Consider the following 14107-nt stretch of genomic DNA (forward strand, 5'->3'; position numbering starts at 1 on the left):
ATGTTTTCAATCCAAGTGAGAAAACGTGCTTAAATTATAAAATTACTTATATTCATATGTCAGTAAAAAGATGATGAATATAAATCTAGGACATAAGGAGATAAAATAAGTAAGTGAAACAGCCAAGTGATGTTTCTAGGAATATGGCTAAAATTTATTAGCATGCTTTCTTAGTTCACTGAGATGCTTAATTGCTGAATGTTCTTTCCTTGGACACTGGAATCTTGTTTGTGACGAAGGAATGTTTCCTTACAGTGGTGGAATCTTGAAAATTTACTTCTTCAATGTGATATGCTAATATCACTATAAGTATAGATAATATCTTTCTTTAAAAATGTAGTTTGCCATAACATCAGTCATATAAGGAACAGGAACAAATGATTTTATCCCCAAATACCCAAAGGAAATGTTTCTTTTGACCTTTAGAAATAAAAATAAAATAAAGAACAAAGCAGAGCAAAAACATATCAGTACTCTGCTAAAGTGTTTGTTTGTTTGTTTCTTTTAACTTTAAGAAGAAGCTGTTTAGTACTGCCTGTCCCCCAAATGTGGTTGATTTGACAGCTTTCCTCCTACTGGTGCTATACCTCACCACATGTCTTGTGTTCTATGAACTTTGCTAGGGGAACAGCTTAATTTGCTCTTTATTGCCTATGTGATCTTGACCATATTTCTAACATACTCAAGCCTCATTATTTTTAAAGATGATTTTTAACATTTTGAGAGAAAACTAAAAACATGTTCATTTGTTTGAGAATTTCATATAACATGTTTTTATCATATTTATCTGTCTGTCACCAACTCTTTTCAGATACAACATCCTCTCTCTCTAACCTACCCAACTTTGCATTCTCTTTAAAAAAAAAACTATGAAGGTTAATTTGTGCTGCCCCCAGTTTTGGGGATATGTGACCTTTCACTGGAACATGGTTGACTTACTGGGGACTACACTCCTAGAAAATGTGACTCTCCCTCTACCTGTAGCTAACATTTGGTGGTAGCTCCTTGACTAGGCTGAGGACTTCATGTCTTCCTCTCTTTTCTGTGCTGGTATTTAGTCTGGATTGATGTTACACAGGTCTTGTGCATGGTGTCACAACTGTGGTGACACTATGTGTATGACTTCATGTGTATGAGTTCCTTGTTGTTTTTATAAAACAATCTTCCTATAGTCATTCACCACCTTTGGCTTTTTCCTTATTTCAATACCCATTTTTCATTGTTCCTCTAATCCTGCAGTAATCTACATTAAATACCGGAAGCATGCGGGTAGTGTTTTCCCTAATTTTTGGTCATTCTTAAAATAGAGGGCTTGTATCTAGTAAGACACATTCTGCTCCATGTAACCATAGAGACCAGATCTGGAGTATACAATGAACTTTAGAATTTGTAAGATTTAAGAGAATACCAGAGAATATATATTACATATGGAGAATGAATTTATATAAATATATATACATATATATTTATATTATTTTTGCTACAGCATACTCAGGAGCAAGCTTTATGTACATGATAAATTAAAAAGATATATTTTTCCTTTCTACTCTGTAAAGATAGTTTCAATCCAAACAAATATGGGAAAACATGATAGTATATTTTGTTGACAAAAACTTAAATGAATATGTACTTTTTAGTAGTTATATGATGAAGCATTTATAAGATGGTTTGAGTTTAATACTCTATTAATAATTCACCTTTGTGAAAAGAGTAGCAAAAATTACTGTAACTTAAAATGAGATAGTTTATGTGAAATAATTAAGAATTGTTTTGAACTATTACCTGTATCTTCAATCTGTTCTGTCCTTGACCAAACCAAATATTTGAAGTATTATGTTTTTAATTAACAAAATAAACATCATAATAAACCTCAAGGCATAGCTTTTTTGTTATATTTTGTTCTTTTAAGTATATTGAGATATTTTGCATATATTTGTTGTGTACGAACACCTGTGGAGGACACAGGTGAAATTTAAGGGGTCTGTTATCCTTTACAGTGTGGGTTGTAGGTGAAATTTAAGGGGTCTGTTATCCTTTACAGTGTGGGTTCTAGGTGAAATTTAAGGGGTCTGTTATCCTTTACAGTGTGGGTTCTAGGGAACTCATAAATCTGTCTCACCAGCCTTCGTTTTCACCTGCTAAACAATCTTGTAGCTACACACATGTGATGCTCTTAAGCAGCAGAAAGTCTATTTGACTGAAATTGAATATAAAGCTACCTGTTCTGTTCTTGTCACCTTAGCTTTGGCTAATTTTCTCTCTTTTCCTGGAGCTTTTCATTTCATTTCTGGGACAAACCTTGTTCTTCCTCATACTTCATCCTTCAGTTTTATGTAAATGAAGTCCTTCTATTTTCAATGTTCAGCCCCAGGGAACTGAAATCAACTCCTCAAATATTCCATTTTCATCATTTCTAATAAACAATGCATATTTCAGCTGATTGATCATTTACCATTAATAAAATGCTCTAGAAAAATACATTCCCTCTTATTCATTGGTCTTTTCCACTTCCCATTCTCACCATTACTGCTAGTGTCCATTCGCCAGAATTTCAAAAGACTAGAACTAAAGTTTCTTCAGGACATCTTTGGCAAAGGTAGAAAATTTACCAAAATCTTTTAAAGTAGCCATTTAAAACTAATCACTCTTACCATAATATTAAAAATGTCCTGTCTTCACAGCTGGATACACTGTCAATCTTTTATCCCTTCAGTCTTAGAACTATTCAAGAACAACCTGTATAAATGAAATACTGTATAGAAGAGAATAAATACTAAGTAAAGTATTTATTTAAAATGCATAATTGTAATCATCTAATTAAAGAATAATTTTACATTGTATGCTTCAGTGTGTGTGTGTGTGTGTGTGTGTGTGTGTGTTTGTGCATGTGTGGTAAATGTGTTTGGTGGTTATCCTTATGGCCAACTCAACTTTGTTTTATACTTTTAGGAATACGTAGAATATTAATAATGTTTATTTCCTGGTCCATTGGGTCATAGTTCAGATACAACTGGAATAGAACTTGAGTGTCCTGACCAGGGTGTGAGGGCTTCTAAGGATTCAGAGATCAGTGCTATTACTGGGGAGTGGAAATATAAGGGCCTGCTGGAAAAAAGCTATGTTTCTAGTGTTCTGTACTTGGGTACCATTGTTCTGTTTTGGTTCCTTCTGCTTTTCCATAATTTTGTTATTATTGGGTACATGGTATGAAATACTCTGTTCCATATACCCTTCCTGCCATAAAGGACTGACATGTCTGGAAATGTGATCCCCAAAATTCTTCTATTGTTAAGTTGTTTCTGTAATGTATTTTGTCACAACAATTAGAAAAATATTAGATAAAAAACTCTCAATAGATGAATCTAAAATGGCTGAAAGACTCTTAAGAAAACGTTCAACATCCTTAGTCATCAGAGAAATGCAAACCAAAACAACTCTGAGATTCCATTTTATACCTGTAAGAATGGCCAAGATCAAAAACATTCATGACAAATTATGCTGGAGATGTTGTGACATAAATGGAACACTCCTGCATTGCTGGTGGGAATGCAAGCTGGTACAGCCCCTTTGGATGTCAGTGTGGTGATTTCTCAAAAACTTAGAAAACAGCCTTCCTCAAGACCCAGTAATAACATTTTTGGGTATATATCCAAAGGATGCTCAATCATGCCACAAGGACATGTGCTCAACTATGTTGATAGCAGCATTGTCATAGCCAGAACCTAGAAACAACCTAAATTCCCACAACTGAAAAATGGATAAGGAAAATGTGGCACATTTACACAATGGAGCACTACACAGCAGAAAAAATAATGACATCTTGAATTTTGCAGGCAAATGGATGGAACTAGAAAACATCATTGAGTGAGGTAACCCAGACGCAGAAAGACAATTATCACATGTACTCACTCATGAGTGGTTTTTAAACATAAAGAAAAGAAAACTAGCCCACAAATTACAGTTCTAGAGAGAACCTAGACAACAATGAGGACTCTAAGAGAGACATACATAGATCTAATCTACATGGGAAGTAGAAAAAGACAAGATATCCTGAGTAAATTTGGAGCATTGGGACCTTGGGAGAGGATTGAAGGGGAGGGAAGAGGCAGTGAGGGGAGCAGAGAAAAATGTAGAGTTCAATAAAAATCAATAAAAAATATAAAAGAAAAAAGGAATTTACAATGTCACATCATCAAATCTATCTTCTTTTTAATTTTGTACTCATGTTTATGTTCAGAAAACTTGGTAGTGACATTGACATAGTTTAGTGACAAATTATTTGTTATTTGCCTTTTCCAGCTTGGCATTGTAAGCCACAGATTTAGGACCCAGGACGTTGCCTCCCCAGTGGCGAAAGGCTTTATCATGTCTGTAGTCACTGGTCCTACCGCTTCCATCAGTTTAGCCAGAGCAGTGATGCTTGTCTTTCTGTGGATCATCCACCCGGGGCTGGCCTTTCCCTTGATGATGCAGTAGGGGAGCACTATCTTTCCACTCAAGGCAGGCAGGAAGATCTCTAGCTCATTGGGTTCTACATCATGGGCAATCACCACCAGCTGAGCCTTCTTCTCCACCAAGTTGGTGTCTGTATTGACTCTTGCTCAAAGGATAGGTGGTCTTATTAGTTGGGACTTCCCATTTGCTTGCAGCTTTCTTCTCAGAAGTCTTTGCTTCTGCTTTGTCTCTGGCCTGACCTGCAGCTCGGTCGCTCTTTGTGGATCCAGGGCCGGGGTGAACTGGTAAATGGCAGGAAGTGCTTTGAATCATTTATAGATGTCTCTTTGCTGCTGCAGCCTAATGTAGTGGGACTGTTTGAGCAGACGCATGAAATCACTTTGGAGCTGGATGTTCTGGCCGATGCTGAAGTTCTTAGGCCTTTTCTCAAACAAAGAATTTATTAACTTTATAACTTTTGGCTTCTTCATGATGGCAGAGGATGGAGCCACCTTCATCCCCTTTGCCTTCTTTCCCTTGGACATTTTGATTGACTAGAGGTGAGAGCTCTTCTATTCTTCTTAATTAAGAAATACGTCTCATGGTTTCCTTGATTGAAAAAATAATTACACCCAGATAAGCTCCCTCTCTGCAGACTGCCGACATACCTCAGATCCCACTCAACTTACCCCCAACAGCAAACCTGTACCCTATCACAATACCCCGGCCTGCACCTATCTCGAAAACCCCCTGCTCCCCAAGAGGCCATGCTGGCACCCAGAGTCCCAGATAAGTACCCTGCCCACTGACCACCAGCACTACCTCGGTGTCTACCTAGCCTATGCCCCACTACCCCTTTTCCCCTTGCCGCCGTATCTGCGCCCATATCTCTGGTAGAAACCCCTGTTCCATCAGAGGTCACACTGGTTGCCAGAATTATAGGTATGCTGGTTGCTAGAGGACCTCCACTACTTTCTTAGTGCTTGCCCAGCTCACCCACAACCCGCCACTCCCCTCTTTGTTTCCTTATTGTGACTTCGAACTACAACCGAGGCAACATGCTTGATCAGAAGACATTTTGGTTACCACTACCACAAGTTGCCCGCTTACTGCAGTTCTGTTCCCACTCAGTACCCACCCACTGTATCCTTGTGACTCTGTTTCCTCCTCGGGATCCACAACAGCATTGGTCTACGAGGGAGGAGGGAGACAAAGCAGGGAAGAGGGTTAGGATGACTGTGATCATGTCCTGAGACAGCCCTCCCAGAGACAGACACCAATGAATTGGCTAGAATTTATTATAGAGTATAACGGATACAAGGGTTGGGGACCCAGGAGATAAACACTGATTTGCATTAAATGGCATAAGGCTCCTAGCATAAGTCTAAGTTATGATATGTGGAGCAAGGGAGCCTTCTAACAGGCATCTGTGCCAGGGTCAAACTAAAGATAAACCAATTCTGACTTAGAGATAGCTATCAGATAAGGTCAGTCCTCCAGGCTCATGGTCATTCTCCAGATAAGGCCACCAGGAGAGCAGGAAATTTCTCTGGGGAAGGAGGGAGTCTCCATGTTTCTGAGCTTTTGGAAAAAAACTGCCAGGTCATGATAGACTGCAACTTATGATCAACCAACAAGGCCTTCCAACATATTCCTAATTGTCCCATTCCTCCAATCATCATATTCTTGTCCCCTACACATCAGAGGACACTCAGCTGAACCAGAAGTCACATTGGGAATGGGAACTCCAGACCCCAACTTGGAAAGAGACCCTCTACTCAAAACAGACCATTCCGGCAAGAAGACCAGAAAGGAAACAGAAACCAAGGGAGAAGAAAAAAGTCCATCCTATAAAGAGAAACTCAGGAATAGCAACTAGACCTGTAATAGATATCAGCATAAGAACAAAGTCAACAAGAATCATGGCAATATCTCACCACTGCAGTTCAGTCCTCCTACTATAGAAAATCCTGAATATTCCAACACAACTGAAGCACAAGGAAAAGATTTTAAAACCAATTTTATGAAGATGGCAGAGTTCCTAAAAGATGAAATGAATGAATTCCTTAAGAAAATCAAGAAAAAATAGTCAAAAGAAATGAATAAAACTGTTCAAGACCTGAAAATAGAAAGAGAAGCAATTAAGAGAGCACAAACTGAGGGAATCCTGAAGAATGAAAATCTAAGTAATCAAGCAGGTACTATAGACATGATCATCATCAAGAGAATACAAGAGATGGAATGAAGATGCAATAAGAGATCAAAGAAACTTGTAAAATCTGAAAATTTCCTGACACAAAACATCCAGAAAATCTGGGCATTATGCAAAAAACCAAAACAACAACAACAACAAAAAAAAACCCCAAAAAACCCAAAACCAAACAAACAAACAAAAAAACAGACCTAATAATAATAGGACTAGAAGAAAGGGAAGAATCCCACCTTAAGGGCCTAGAACATACATTTAACAAAATCTTGGAAGAAAGTTTTCCTAACCTAAAGAAGGAGATACATATAAAGGTACAGAAAGCTCATAGAACATAAAATAGATTTGACCATAAAAAAGTCCCCTTGCCACATAATAATCAAAACACTAAACATATAGAATGAATAAAGATTATTAAAAGCTGCAAGAGATTGGTGTGGGAAGTCCTTCTGTTTATTTGTTGCTTTTATTGGTTAATGAATAAAGCTGTTTCTGCCAATGGCTTGCAAAATAGAGCAAGGCAGGAATTCCAAGCAGACAGAGGAGGAGAGAGTAGGCAGAGTTAAGAAGAAACCATGGAGCTGCCACAGGAGACAGATGCTGGAAAGAACCTTGCTGGTAGGCCATAACCACATGGAATACACAGATTAATAGACATGGGTTAATTTAAGACATAGAGCTAACTAGCAATATGCTTAAGCTATTGGCCAAACAATATTGCAAATCACGTAATTTCTAAGTGATTATTTTGGGTTTGGGCAATGAACAAGCAGCATCTGCCTATAAGAGATAAAGGCCAAGTAACATATAAAGGTAGATATATTTGGGTTACACCTAACATCTCAATGACTCTGAAAGGAAGAGGGATTGGCTAGATGTCATGCAGACTCTAAGAGAGTAGGGATGGCAGCTGAGCAAAATTTTCAATCACCATAGACTGACAAAACAAGGTATTCGAAGATAAAGCCATATTTTAAAAAATCTATCCATAAACCCAGTCCCACAGAAAGTAGTAGAAGGAAAACGCCAACCTAAGGAGATTAACACACATATGAAAACACAGGGTATAAATAATCTCACACCAGCAAAACCAAAAGAAGGTAAACACACACAAGAGTGATCTCTCTCTCTCTGTCTCTCTGTCTCTGTCTCTCTCTCTCTCTCTCTCTCTCTCTCTCTCTCTCTCTCTCTCTCTCTCTCTCTCTCTCTCTCCCCTCCCTCCTTCCTACCACTACCACCAGCAAAAAAAAACCAGGATTTAACAATCATCAGCCATCAATTATCAATGGAACTCCATTCCTAGAAAAAAAAAGATACAGAGTAACAGAATGGACACAAACACACATATCCATCTTTCTGCAGTATACCAGAAACACATTTACACATCAAAGATAGACATTACATCCTAGTAAAGTGTTGATAAAGATTTTCTATCTAGGCTAATGAATGTAAGAATCAAGTTGGTGTAGTCATTCTAAAGTCTGACAAAAACAGACTTCAAACCAAGATTAATCAAAAGAGACAGGAAAGGATACTTCCTGCTCATCAAAGGAAAGATTCAATGAGATGATCTTTCACATTTTAACATCTACTTTCCAATGAAAAGGGCACCCACATTTGTAAAGGAAATATTACTAAATAATCAATTATTAACCCTCACTAGTTTATCATGAGAGACTTGAATAACCCACTCTTAACAAAAGACAGGTCATTCATAGAGAAATGAAACAAATAGTGGAGCTAACAGACATTATAAACCAAATGGAGCTAACATATCTACAGAATGTTTTACCTAAACACCAAGGATTACACTTTCCTCTCAGCACCTCAGGGAGCATTTTCCAAATTCTACCATATATTTGGTCACAATGCAAGTCTTAACAGATATAAGAACATTGAAATAACGTCTTGGATCCTATTAGAGCACCACAGAATAAAACTGGATTTCATTCAGCAGCCTAACTACAGAAAGCCTACAAACTCATGTAAATTAAACAACTCTCTATGGAATGACTGCTGGGTCAAGACAGAAGAAAGAAATTAAAGACTACATAGAATTCAATGAAAATGAATACATGGCATACCCATACTTACGTCACCCAATAAAAGCAATGTTAAGAGGAAAGTTTATAGCACTAAGTGAATACATAAAGAAATTGGAAAGGTCTCACACTAGCTATTTAATAACACATCTGGAAGCTCTAGAATAAAAGAAGCAAGCTCACCATTGAGGAATAGACTTCAGGAAATAAACTGAGGGCTGAAGTTCATAAAACAGAAAGAAAGAGAATAGCCAGAAATCAATGAAACAAAGAGCTGTTTCTTTGAAGACATCTAAAATATATAAAAATCCTTATCCAAACTAAATAAAAATAGAGAAAATATTGAAATTAACAAAATTGGACAGGGAAAGTGAGACATAGCAGCCAAACTAGACAGAGACTCAGCTGAGAAAGGTAATTGCAGACAAATTTCCCTCGAGAATATTGTTGCAATAATACTCACTGAAGCACTTGAAGTCCAAATTCGAGAGCACATCAAGGTTATCCACCATGATCACGGAGGTTTGATCCAAAAGATGTAGGGAAGGATCAACCTGTGACAACCTGCCAGTATAATCCGCCATATAAACAAACTGAAAAAAAAAGCAGACATGATCATCTAATTAGATGCTGAAACTTCTTTAGACAAAATCTAACACCCTTGCATGATGAAGGGCTTAGAGATATTAGGGAATCAAGGGATACACCTAGACGTAATACTGGCAATTTACAGCAAGCCTATAGCCAATATAAATTAAATGAAGATATCATTTCATACTTGTCAGGATGCCAAATCTGAAAAACAGTGGAAACAAAAGTTTACTCATCATGGACAAGAGTGCTGAGAATTCAGAATGCTTGAGTTCCATTAGTATGGAAGTAATGTTCATCTATTGTGGAAAATTTAGTAGTAGAGGCAATATACTCTTATTGGATAACTTTGTTTATCTTTTTGATGTGTGTAGTTGTCTGTAACACCTCATACTGTATGTCTGGCACTTTCTGTTGACTTTTATCAGGTTGAGCCACATGTTTCTTGTTGATAGCTTGGAATACACCATAGTGGCCAATTGGACATCATGGGCTGTGTCAGCTTCTCCAGACAACCAGGTTCATTTGTTTGTTTGTTAAATCTCCAGAGCCAGGTTAATAACATTTACTGACACTTTTGATATCACTTTAGGCAACTTTTAAGATATATTATCTGTTACTAAGAGCAGTGCCTTAGTTTCCACCAAAACCATGCAATATTAATAGCTTTCTTCAAGTTATGTACATACCTTTAGTATTTTTTGAAGCTATGGCAACATAGAATTACAACTGCTATAGCTTGCTACTAAATTTAATTTTTTTGACTCATAGTCTCATTCTTTATCTTTGTTTATAGGCGTTGCCTTGAGGTTTATTTTATGATCATATAGGGAATCACATTTGAAGATTTGTGGAAGAAAAACTTCCATATTATTTTTTAATTAAAAGTAAAACTGCCAGATAATATAGCATTTACATATATATATATATATATATATATAAAATCAAAAAGAGTAGAAACAAGGTTCACGAATTGATACCTCCTGTCCCTTCTTTCTCTGAAAAATTTTCACAAAAACCAAATGAAGACAAGTCAAAGGTCCACTGACAGTTTGATGAATGAGAAAATGTGATGTGTATATATTAAAAATTAGAAAACTCTACCATATGTGACAACATGACTGAATTTAGGACTGTAATTATAAGTAACATAAACCACTTACAGAGGACAAATGCCACTGGTTTCCATTTACATGAGTTTTCTAAAATGCATCCACAAAAGCAGACTAGAATGGTGGTTTCCAAGGGTGACAGAAAACAAATAGAGAATGGGTATTATGTTTGCTGTATTTAGAATGGATAAATTCTAGAAATTTGTTCTTCTATAACACAGAACTTACACCCAATCAACAGTGTACACTCAGAAACTGGTGAAGAATGTAATTTTAATTTCCATTTAAAAGAATATTCAATGAGCTTATTCTGTGGTAATTTTATGGATACATAAGGAATTGTCATTGTTTTAATGCCTTTCTTTCCTTGCCAATATTACTCTTGATCTTCCCTGAAAGTCCCTTTCTCACACTCATGACTACTTTTTTAGGCCTGTTACTATTACTAATGGGTTTAGAACTATGTATGGTAGCCTGGTGGGTCCTCAATGTGCACAACTAAAAACAGAGATTGTCCTTCTCCAAGAATCTATCAATAGTCAATTGTTCATCAAAGAAGGGTGGGATTGGTAAACCCTCTCACATCCATAACTAACAATGGATATGCCCAGTCTAGTACAGGCCCATTGCAAGCAACCATACCTGTTTGGAACTATGATGACACTGTCCAGAACATAGCATTTCATAGCCCTCTCATGATCCTCTGGGTCTTACACCTGCTTCCCACGAGTCTCCTGTGATAATGATTCCTGAACCATAGAGAAGATGGTAATTGTGTTTGTAGCCATAGACAAAAGCTTCTTCTAGCCTTTGTAGAATATGCTTTCCTTTACAATGAAAGGTAGTAATTTCAGATACCATGACTGTTTAGGTGCTGAGGGTAGATGTCATGATAAAAATTCTTAGGACAAACAAAGTATTATATACACCTAAAAGTATACAAGGAAAATTTATTGGATTAAAGTTACATTGGTTATTTTTATTATTATTGTCGCTTTTTGATATTCATATATCAAAACTCTCAAATCATACAAAGCACATAAAAGTAACAAAATTATCAATTATGTTTCAGGAAATGTATCTCAAAAACTGATACCTCTCTAAGGATTTTCTGTCTTACATTTTGAAGTATGCCTTGTCTTTGGAACAGAGTCTGAACACAGAAAACCATGGTTGAAATGCACATTGTATTTTCATTCACCTTGTGAATTCTTTGTGAAAACAACATGAGATTTGTTGGCAGCTTTTATTGATCTCTCCCTAGGCTTTGACCTTAAGATCCCACCTATGGCTTAGCTGTTTGGTGTCAACAGACACCAGGAGGAAGATGATGTCTCTTAAGTTCCTTAAATTCCCCTGGGTTCAGAGTCAATAGCAGAAGTCTCCTGAAGAGTCTCATAACAAATTTGAGAGGCCAGAGGTTTGCCTTTCATTTTGTAAACATGCAGCTTTGTGACTTGATAGTTAGATAATGTTATTGACTTGAAAAAATGCATCTCTAAACTGTCAAAAGTATAAAGTGTGTATATTGTTAAATGTTTGCAGGTCTACTACTCTTTACAAACTTATGTGGATATCAATTTAGGACCAAATATTAAATTATTTTCTAAAGTAATCCTTTTGAATATTCTAATATTTGTTAAAACATGCAATAACTTAGGTCAACCAATGTGTTTAAAGGTAAATAAGTGCATACACATACATATTTAGTGATTATGACTGCTCCTAGTTTGTGGAGTCTATATGTCCTCTTCTTGTGTTTAACACTTTATGAACATTTTGGGTAACTAGTATCAAATTTCTTACATTTATTTTTGTTTCAAGGAAAGGTGCTTTGTAGTTCAGGGTAGTCTCAAACTGTTTACCTGAGGATATCCTTGATCTCTTGATTTTCCTGCCCTCACCTCTCAAGTGCTTAGATTATGAGAATGCACATTCAAATTTCAAATTCTTTTTTTTTAAAAAAAAAACCGAATACAGTATATTTATTGATTCTTTACTGGTGGATACATAGGTTATTTTCAGATTGGGGCTTTGAAGTAAAGTTTCTGTGAGCATTTTGTACAAGTGTTTTCATGAGCATTTCTGCATCACGTGTTGTAATGTGCATGCAGGTCAACTGTTGGGTGCTGTTTGAACTTGTTGGGTGCTGTTTGAGCCCTCCTGACCCATACTCCAACCTGTTTATTCCAAGTGTTCTCTCCAAAATGTTCTCCAAAGCATCTTTTCCTAGGGCGGGTTGTTCCTCCTAACTGCCACAGGGAACAAAGAGCAAAACAGCCCAAGAGTGAAAACATTGTGTCCTTGAGGACTGCTAGTAAGGAAACTGTTTTTCACAGATGTTACTATTGTTTGTCCCATGATATAAAAATGCCTGGGGTGGGATGGAGAAGCCTAGGAACCCGTCTCCAGAAGGATGAAGAAGCGAAAACCCTCTGCCTGGAACTCCCAATATAGAACTTCAGCTGAGGACGGGAGAGGTGGCTCAGAAGTAAAGAACACTGGCAGCTCTTCCAGAGGACCCAGGTTCAATTCCCAGCCCACGTGGCAGCTCAAACCATCTACAACTCCAATTCTAAGAGATCTGATACCTTCTTCTGGCCTCCACAGGCAGCAGGCATGCATACAGTGCACAAACAGATGTGTAGGCAAAACACCAATATACATAAAATAAAAATAAATCTTTTTAAATTTTTATTTTTAAAAAATCTTTAGCTGAGTGTGTCAGCTTTCCCAGTCAGTCTCTGCTGCATGTTTATAGGTCTCCAACTTGATGAGGTTAAGAAACATTTTCTTGTTGTCTCTACTGAACCATTCCCGTTGTCTGATGGACACTTTGGGCCCCAGTTTGCCAATGTTTTGCTATCTTTCTGCAGCTTTTAGCTCCTACTATTCTTTTACTTTTTCTTGCTATGTAATATGCCCACTAAACCAGAACCAAGAATGTGGCCACCGTTGTCATTTTCCAGACTTACTAAAGTGTATGCATCATTTTGTGAGAAACTATCAGACTTTCCCCCCACAAATCAGAGGAATTTACATCCCTACCCTCCGTAAAGCTGCTCAAATTTCAAATTCTTTTAAACTTTAAAATATTTTTAGTGAGTACGTTTTCTTAGCAATGAACATATGAAAAGAAAGACACACATTTTTTTTTCATTCTTATGTACCAGTTTTGATAAATATTCTCATGGTGAATTTCTACTAGCCATTTAAGAAAAATTAAATTTGAGGCTTTACGATTTGAAGTACATGATAACTTCAGAGGGTAAAGCCTTAAAAATATCACTTTTCATAAGAAATTCACATAATTCTGTGTTTGCTATATTTCAGAAGTTCCTGTCTTTTTACAATCCAAATTCTATTGCTGATCAAAATAGATGTCAGATCCAGGTGTTAGCATTTTATCCTCCAGCTTCCAAGAACTTCTTTTGAATAAACATTAATGACAAGATATTATCTGCTTATCGAAACATTGACTCCTAAAACTCTTCATATTTCCTGTACTAACATGCATGTTAGCATATTTTAATCATATCCCTATTCATGTGCCAAAATAATGGGGGTATTATCTGATTCTATTTGAACTGTCAGAACAAATTTCCACAGATTCGGTAACTGATATGTAGTGGTATTTTACTGTAGTGTGGAGCTGCGGGCCACGTTCCCGCCGTCCAGCTCCCAGCCACCGGCTAGCTTATGCCCCAAAATAACGACACACA

Source organism: Arvicola amphibius, chromosome 13, assembly GCF_903992535.2.
Source record: "Arvicola amphibius chromosome 13, mArvAmp1.2, whole genome shotgun sequence".
Lineage (NCBI taxonomy): Eukaryota > Metazoa > Chordata > Mammalia > Rodentia > Cricetidae > Arvicola > Arvicola amphibius.